The 9,519-nt window shown below is 32.0% G+C and overlaps 1 non-coding gene across 1 annotated transcript; it reads left to right on the top strand.

Moving 5' to 3' along the window:
• Nucleotides 1-404: 404 nt before the first annotated feature.
• Trnav-cac lies at nucleotides 405-477 on the top strand. The gene has a single exon. It is a non-coding gene; the product is annotated as a tRNA-Val (tRNA).
• Nucleotides 478-9,519: the final 9,042 nt, after the last annotated feature.

The raw sequence follows: 9,519 nt of genomic DNA, 5'->3' as shown, positions 1-9,519 counted from the left end.
TTTTTCCATATTACATAAAAACGTATTCTTGGTATTAATCAATGGCAAGATACCCGCAGACAGGGCATAATAAAACAAGGCCATACTGAAGTACCAAAGAGTTAGAAAGGGTTACTAGAGAGAATTGGGTACTGTCTGCTGTGCTGGCTGAAAAATAAGTCGAAAACGTTGTAGGAGACTTTCCCGCACCTAAGAAATTATATATATCTTTACTTTTCTATATACTAAAGGTGGGTAACAAAGTCTGATAATTATTAGGTTTGGAACTTAAGCACATTACTAGTAAAGAATATCGCTGCGATCATAATATAAAAACATAGTTACATGTAATTTTCACTATTGTACAAAAATTTTACATTTATGATTTTTATCTATTGTAGCCTTATTTCATTCAAGATTATCAAGTTTCCGTAGTGTAGCGGTTATCACGTGTGCTTCACACGCACAAGGTCCCCGGTTCGATCCCGGGCGGAAACAGTTCTTTTGCAAATTTTAATATTTTTTATGCATAAAAACGTAGATTAAACATATTTTTAATTTTATGAGTCGATATAACACAAAATTGAATCATCAATTATTATTATATTTTAGCCTTCGGCATTCGAACATTATACCTAAATATTCAGAATATAATAAACACGTCGCAATAAATATCTTGTAATTATATATATAGTATAAAATAACGTATAAAAGCAATGAGTGTGAAATAAAATATATATAATGTTATCTACTAGATGGCGCGCCACTCAAAACACACATAACAGGCAATTAGAATAGCCATTTTAAATTGCAAAGACTTGTTCAACTTTGCAATAATTGATTATTCTGGAGGTCAGTTGATTTAGTTTCTAAGTGAATATTTGCATGTCGTTAATGAAGTACAGTAAAAAATGGACGTCTTTGTAGCACGTTTTAATTAAAAATGTTATAAATGACTCCCTTAATAGATTCTTATGAATGTTCGTGATTTTAGTTTGCTTTTTATAATGAGCTTTATTAATTAGTATAACTAATTGATAATAATGCTATTCCTGCATTTATATCTCATAAAACATTTACATTGTACATTACATTCAAGTTGTAGTTGAAATGTACATGTTAAATGTTATAGATACCCTTTTTTCCACATTTAAATCAAATCAAATTTTATAAATAAAATTTCTGGCTTCCTTTCCTAACTAATAATCTACATAATTAACTAATAATATATATAATTGTTTTTCTTTTTCTAATACAATCTGTTTGTTTCTTAAACAATGTGTTTCTCGTCGTCATACAATGTTTTATTCATCATTAGGTTACCCAACGAACGTCATGTATGTATTCCAAATAGCACTTGAGAACCTAAATCAGTAAAAGCACCACAAGGCAACAAATCTTATTAATCATAATATTCCATACTGCACAATATATTACTGTGATGTGAACAGTTGGCGTTAATGGTCTTACCCCGGGGGAAATGTGAACTGTAATTTTATGTTACAATAACGATTTGAATAAAGATAGTCTGTGGTAATTAAGAGGATGATTATTCATTGTTCTAGATTCTATGGTTTGTTCTTTATTTGAATTTGATGTTTTAGATGCTTACAATGTAGATATGGCACTAACACACTCATGTATCGCAAAATTAAATTAAATTTTATGGTACGAAACAATAATCATAATTGCCTTAGAATAGATTAAAACAGTATTATGAGTGTAACTGTGTATGTGTCATTTTATTTGTAATGGAAAGATTGTGATTAATTAACGCGTGTTCATTTTACAAAAGTAATTTCGTAAAAGCCGTTTGTATGTATTAAATTTATAAAAAAATCTCAGTATCCGTATGGGTGAAGGAGCGAGATATACTTATATATTTTATGGTTTTAAATAAATGGGTCATGAACACGTTTTAATCCTGTAATACCATGATATTAATTATTAAGAATATTTTCACAAGCCTCTGATATTAATTATATTTTACTAATAATGTTATTGCTGCATAAATCGTAGCATTAACATATTTGCTAGTGCATTGTAGATAGCTTAATCAGATTTAGTACTTATATAAACACAGCCAAAGTATATTGCGGTAAATTAATTTAGTACAACTTATTTTATGCATAAAAAATATTACTGTCTTATTCATAAACCCAATGTTTTTGTGTCAAGTGATACGAGATAGCTTGGAGGGTAAGAGGAGACTTTTTAAAATTGTGTTGAGAGGAGTTTTTCGGACTGACCTGCAGCTGAGTTTTATCACGTCAAGGAAGAATACACAATACCATCCGTATAACCACCACAACCATGCGAAACCAGCAGCCCCCTAAAATAGTCTCGGAAATAGTCCGAACCAATTTGACTTAGGGTCCTTCAAGAGAAAAGTGTACCAATTCTTAAAAGGCTGGCAACGCACTGGGAGCCTTCTGCCAATGTGTTTCAATGGGCACTGGTATCGCTTAACATCAGATGAGCCTCCTGCCTGTTTGCGATAAAATCATTAATTTGTGACTTATGCTTTGGTATGTATTTTTTTATTCAGAATAAAAATATTATATATACATTTAATAGGTTATGAACATCATTGGCCTTTTAAGCATGCGACTCTAATCCTCGGGGTCGTAGGTTCAAACCCTGTACACCAATGGACTTTCTGAATGTGTCCGCATTTTAAACTCGCGCGTACTGTGAAAGATAGCATCGTGAGAAAATCAGCATGCCTTAGAACAAGTCACACCGACTTGGTCTAAGGCATGCTGTGTCAGGCACAGAAGACAACCTACTTACCTATGAGAAACGATCACGTCACAGACCCAGAAATCTGAGGTTCCGACCTAAAAACCATTAGTATACAAGTTTTGTATTTATAATGATTTTAATACAAGGATACAATTTATTTTGTTTATTTACATTTTACCTATTGTTGTTTGATTAAAATAGCCGAGTTTTCTACTAAATTAGATTTATTTCATAAGAAAGGCTTCTTTACAAAGCCAATTCCAATGACCTGTTCTGTCATAAATAAATAATATGGATTTCTTCAATTTCCATACAAAACGATTAAAAGTACCATACCTTTATCGTTTGCAATAAAATTGGTATAAGGAAAAAACGACCCTTATGATCTCCGAAAGGTAAATCGCACGTAAATCCTTTCGAACAAAGACTCCTTTCATGCCCATCAAAGGATAGACATTGTACAATATAATTTTTAAGAGAACACTAAATCCACTAACATATTTCCCACTTCTTCGGGAAATCTATGGTCCTTTGTCGATGCTCAACAATGAGACAAAAATAACATTTTCTTTAGTTTTTCCTGTTATACACGATATCTTGTTAAATAAATGTGTTCCGGTTTGTTGTATTTCCGCGTTTATAGAAATAGAATTTAAGCTATATTGTAATAATAATCATTAAAAAATTATGAATATAAAATAACACAAATTTAAAAAGATCGGCCCATGTGACAGTGTACCTTTAACGTTGGCAGCAATAAAGCACCAATTTAAATATTTAATTAGCTCCTGTGCATTTGAACCATATGGCCATTAACCCCCAAGAGAACAAAATCAAAGTTTGAGCCAAGACTCGTATATTTGAGCCGTTTATTATTTACTGCCAGCTCCGTGGCCGCGCCAGCTTTTGTGCTTGTCCAAGGGAGGTGAGACGGGGCGGCTCTCGTTTCCACACAAGAAGCTTCCCACTACCTCCTTATTAAACTACATTTTTTAAGATACAATTTATTTTAATACTATTAAAGTCTACGGTAATGTTTTGTAGCCAGAACTGTATTACACTTTATGGAATCCTGACGACAGCACTATAACTCCCGAATTAAATCCAATACAGTTTTGAAATACAGGGATCAGTCTTAGCGCTAAATCTTGTTTCTGAATCTTGCCATATGTCTCAGATGTATTCTTAAAAAATTGTCAGGAGCTATATTAATATATAACCCCATAAAATATAATAAGTTAATCCGTTGTGTTATACTTGTGAAACATTTTTCTATGATGAATATATTTCCTTACTTTGTCACGTCTAACCGACGCCATATTCTTTATTCAAAACCAGCAACCGTGAACCAAAGTATCTAATTATAGTTATTACAAAAATATGAAGCTAATTATTACACGTTATGTCGTGCCTCGAATATGAATTTAATGAAACCCACAACCAAACAGCAAAAACACGTGTCAAATGGCCGGTACCGTCCCTTAAAGTTGGAAACGGAGGTCCTTGATTCCAACAGTCAAACAGTGAATGTTTGTGCAAACAAAATATGCAAAGTAGGTGCGGGTTTGCGAGATACGGGCTTAATTATGTGAGAGCATGTCCGTTTCTACATAAGCTAATAAAAATGCAAAAAATGTGGTGAATTATCAATTATAATTAGTATGAAATTACGGACACACAGAGCGGAACGTGGTCTAATTGTCGGCCTTCCTTTAGAAGGGCTCGTTTACATTTGAATAACAAGGAGTTAATAGCCGAATGTTCAATTGCTCAAAATTATGCATTTTACGGCGGATGCTTTTAATTACGTTTTAGGTATTTTCTTTGTTATGAATAGGTGACGGGGAAGGTACATAAACACGGAATAAAGAGGATATAGGTCCATTCAAGCGGCGGCTAAATAGGCATCTCCGGTTAAGGCATGCCCTCCAATAGGCCGCGTCTCACTTAACATCAGGTGGCATTACGGCGAAATGACTGTCCAGTTTTTTTATAAGAAATATTATATACTAATATACCAGTATGTGTAATGTATGTTAAAAAATCCTTTCACCGCTTAACCAACAACGCTCAATTTAAATTCAAACTGAAGGATAAACTATCGGGCAATTACTAAGCCGATTTGAGCCTTTTAGACAAATAATTACTACTGCACAAAATTTAAAACATGTGTTTTCCTTATTTATTTTTTCAAATTCGGAAGCTAGAATAAAAATAATACTGAGTGAACTACCAATACACTGTCACTTAAACAGAGACACAGAGCATAACACTTTAATAAATAATTGACAACTCCTTGGAAAATTGGCGTATCAGAATTTCTCGGGAATGTAATTAAGTTACGTCCTTATTTATCACATCGAATTCCAAGAATTCCTGTCTCATGCTATGCATGTTAATTAGTGATACTGGTGCATAGTACTTTGACTTAGTACTGCAAGTAGCATATTAAAGCGATTTTATCTAGTAAGTAGTTCAACACGTCCGAGTTTCACGTTACATGATCATTGAGGGTATAGAAGTATATTATATTAAAATATCTATTCATTTTGGTTGTTTCAAAACCATATATATGTATTTACCTACGATGTCTTAAGTTTCGTTACGCTTATGAAATCCGCGCATTAAAAAAAAAGTTCTATGAAAACAATTTTATTTTTTCATGTATAAAGTTATTTGCCTAAAAAAATTGGAAGCGAATGCTTAACCTGTTTACTGTATAACAGACGGAGAAACTTATAAATAGAAATCAAGCTAATATTATGAGATAAAAAAATCACTGATTTATGATAACAATCAAAATCTAATTTAATCTCCATTCACTATTGCTTTCTCAGGATGACCTTCGAGGTAGGACTCTATATGATTCCTTGGAAAGACCGTCCTGTCATTACCCTATTAGCTTGCAAATTTAGTTTTATACATATAATATGAATGTGATCATTAGACATTGTTCTAAAAAGGGTCTAGGCTATGGAGCCTATATATATAGCCGTCTGTGATCTAGTCCCATACGGTGACGAAACCCTTGGGCCGTGGAGTCCTAGCTCTATAAAGCCTTTTAATCTCCTCTATAAAATGAGACCGAAGAGCTGGCATCTACCTCAGACAAAGAATTAGTCAAGCCATTCAAAGGGGAACGCTGCCAGTATCTTCGGAACCTTGCCTAAAGGGACTTATTTTAATATTATTTTTTACTTGTTATATTTTAAGGTTAAAATATGTTTAGACTGTTAAGTATACTAATAACTATGAATTTTATTAGTATATTTGCAATAATATAACATAATCTAGAACGAACGTGTCTACATTAACGATTTCTAATCGAAATAATGCGTATTCTAAAATGGTTACAAAATGGGGACAATGGTCTATATTGTGCACCAAGACTATTATGCACCCTTTATCTATGGGGCGCTATCTCGTGTTACATGAGGAACCTACGATATTAAAAAAATCAAAGAAAATTATTTGCCTTGAATCAAATTTCAAACAAACTACAACTATCTAGTAAATTCGAGGTAATATAAATTGGTTCAAAGTGCTGAAATGTGAACAAAAAATTACACATTTTGGTTTGCCCAATGCTCTCTTTGAGGACATGCGAATTCGCTCTCTATAAGTATTTTAGTGCAGACGAAGATTTATTAAGCGTAAGCCGATTCTTTATCTCCCCCAAGTACGATTTATAACACCGAGATGTTTTAGATTTTAATAAATCACAAATGGATATCGGGTTTCTAAAGTATCACCCCTGGATTTTCTTGTGGGGAACTATGTTCATCACAGTGTATGTTACAAACAGTTGGTTGATGATTTTAAAGATGCAATGCAATACCACCTGTTGTAGTTGTAGGTTAAATCATCTTTTTATGAAATGTTTTAAATATTTATAGTAATATTATTGCTATCAATCTCTAAAGAATTTTTGAAGAATGTCTCTCAAATCGCCAACCTTATATATATTTTGACATATTTGACATCAGTTAACCAGATATAATTGAAAAAGAGGTTTTTTTGCAACATCATTTATTTAATTTTTGCGACCAATTGGCAACTTAAACTAGATAAAATAATAATTATATAAAAACATACATAATAATATAATATATAATTATATATTTCAGTTATAATTCAGTTATTGGATTCCTATGTCTAAACTACGTCATTCATCATCACAGCGTGAATACAATTTCAGAGAAGTAGAAGTGTTTTTTAGCTAAAAGGATACGGGAAGATTGATATATTTGTACGATTCTAGATTTTGGTTCAGGTAAGAGTGCAGGTCAAAATTTATTTGTATTACTGCGCGTGCAAGGCGCTGTTGTGTAACAGAGGGTTGACGAAAGAATGTTAATCTTGTAAGTTCCTTTTAAAGCACGAGTCGTTTTATAAAGACACGATACAGTATACACGTTACACCTTATTAGACTTTTTTGAATTAAAAGGAATGGGTTTAAGAAATAATACCATTGTTATAGCCGTACAGCTCGAGTATGAATAGCAGGTAAACCATTTTTAATTCATTAATTTATTTTTAAATTCACCATATTATACATAATGCGAAATAGTATAAGTATGGGCCTGCGTATCCGGAAGCTATATCCAGGATGCTCCCTACCCTCGGTGAAATAATATGCGCTGGTTCGGCTGTCGCGTGTCAGTATAATAAAAAAAGGAATCCATAAGACTAGCACATAGCATCAACGGTGGCGTTTCTCACTCCAAACACTGGATAATATGGAACTTGGAACATGTGCCAACTCGTTTGGTGAACATTCATCAGCCTTTGTTCTTGTTCCAATCCATGTTATCTACAAATAATTATTAATTATTCCAAAATTAACTTTATAAAAATATTAAAATAAAATGAAATATCAATGATACTATTATATTCAACCATAAACAGATTTATTACTAACGTTAACTGTGAAACAATTTTTAGAAAAAAGTGATGTAGGTGGATATTAATTACGCATGATCAATCTCACCAAATCAGGCACAATCTATTATTAAATACGTAAATACGGAATACGGATAATATATTTATAAATACATATAATATTTAAAAAATCTATATTAAATTTATCGTTATGCAGGTAAGAAAATACCCACTGGCAATTTAACTTAACGAACCTAAAATACGTTAAAGTTAACTAAGAGATATGATACCTATACGGCTCGAGAAGGACCAAAAAGCTGTATGAGCCTGGATATCGGGAAGCTATATCCAAGATGCTCCCTTCCCTCGGTGAAATAATATGCGCTGGTTTGGCTGTCACGTGTCAGTATAATAAAAAAAGGAATCCAATAATCGATAAAACTAAAACTAGCACTTACCATCAAAGGTGGCGTATCTCACTCCAAACACTGGATCCTTCAATGATGAATAAAAAAAAAGTAAATGCTATACGGTATGCAGATATTTAGTCCACACGCGACAGTGGTTAAAATTTAACTCCCTTGCGCCATTACGCCGGGTTACATCATCTACCATCTCCGGTTCGTTTGTCAAAGTCAAATCGACAACTGTTTATTTGATTGACACCGATTTGGCGCGAACAATATATATTACAAGCTATATTGTCTTAAATATATGATACTTAGGTTATCAAAAAATAATAATATTATATATTACTAAATTTTTGCTTATTCTTAAGCAAAAAATGACTACTAAATTACTTTTTTACTAATTAACTACTAATTGAATTCAGATAGGCACTTAACAATGCTTTTGGTAAAATTGGAGAATTTATTCAAATACTGCAACTACAAAACTTGATTATCAACTCCATTAACGAGTCAAAAGATTTCGTATCATCTACTACTTTTTTTTTTGGTAAATCGAACCCAAATAAAAATAAACCTACATAATTTACCATATTTAACACAGTGAACAAAGTGGATTTCATTAAAATCTGTTATTATTTTATTACAAATATATTTATAATTATCATTAAAGTAAGTTATATTTGTATTTGTTTCATTAAAAACCTAACCTATCAAATAACACGTATCTTAGTTTATCAATTGAATCTGTTTGTTATCCTTAAGGAGTACTTCTGCATCGTAATATTCATTTTCCCTAGAGCTGCAGAGTTCGAAACAAAAAAAAATGGGTGTCCAATTTGTCATTTTAGAAGTTTCAATGATTGAGAGTTACTATTGCTAGTAAATGATACGACTTAGGAAGACATTTTAAACTTTTTGATTTACTTTGAATATACATTTTATTAGTTTTCGAATTTAAGAACTATAAGTAGCGAATGTAATAGGTAGAAGTAGCAAAATGTAAAATTCGGCAACCGAATTCGGATTCTTAAGCATGAGACCCAAAAGAATGACAAACATTAACGATATTTAAAAGGCGATATTCTCATGTAATGAACTTTACATAAATGTAATATTAATTCATAATTAAAGACAGATACAGCCTTTTTAATCTCGTACAGAAAAATAAATTTTGTATGTTCGTTGCTGTTACATTTATACAGACATGTAATGAAACTAATTTTATTAATATTTTCGTAAAAAATTATGTTTCCAAACACAAATTTTTTCAAACTGCATTCAAACCATTATCAAAAACGTGAACCTATAACCTATGTACAATATGTGAAGATATGAAACATCACCTACATAGTTAAGACAAAAGCGATGTGCAAACAAAGACAAAACATTGGAATCGTGAATTTTAAAACAAGCGAGTGCACGTAATAAGTACCTGTCAAGCCTGCGTGTGGGCACAAGCGAACAAACATTTACCTTTCGTTCAGGAGTAATTGTTTAAAATTG

This window comes from Pieris brassicae, chromosome 1 (assembly GCF_905147105.1).
Source record: "Pieris brassicae chromosome 1, ilPieBrab1.1, whole genome shotgun sequence".
Lineage (NCBI taxonomy): Eukaryota > Metazoa > Arthropoda > Insecta > Lepidoptera > Pieridae > Pieris > Pieris brassicae.
Note: the sequence above shows the minus strand (reverse complement) of the source record. Positions and strands in the feature narration are given on the sequence as shown.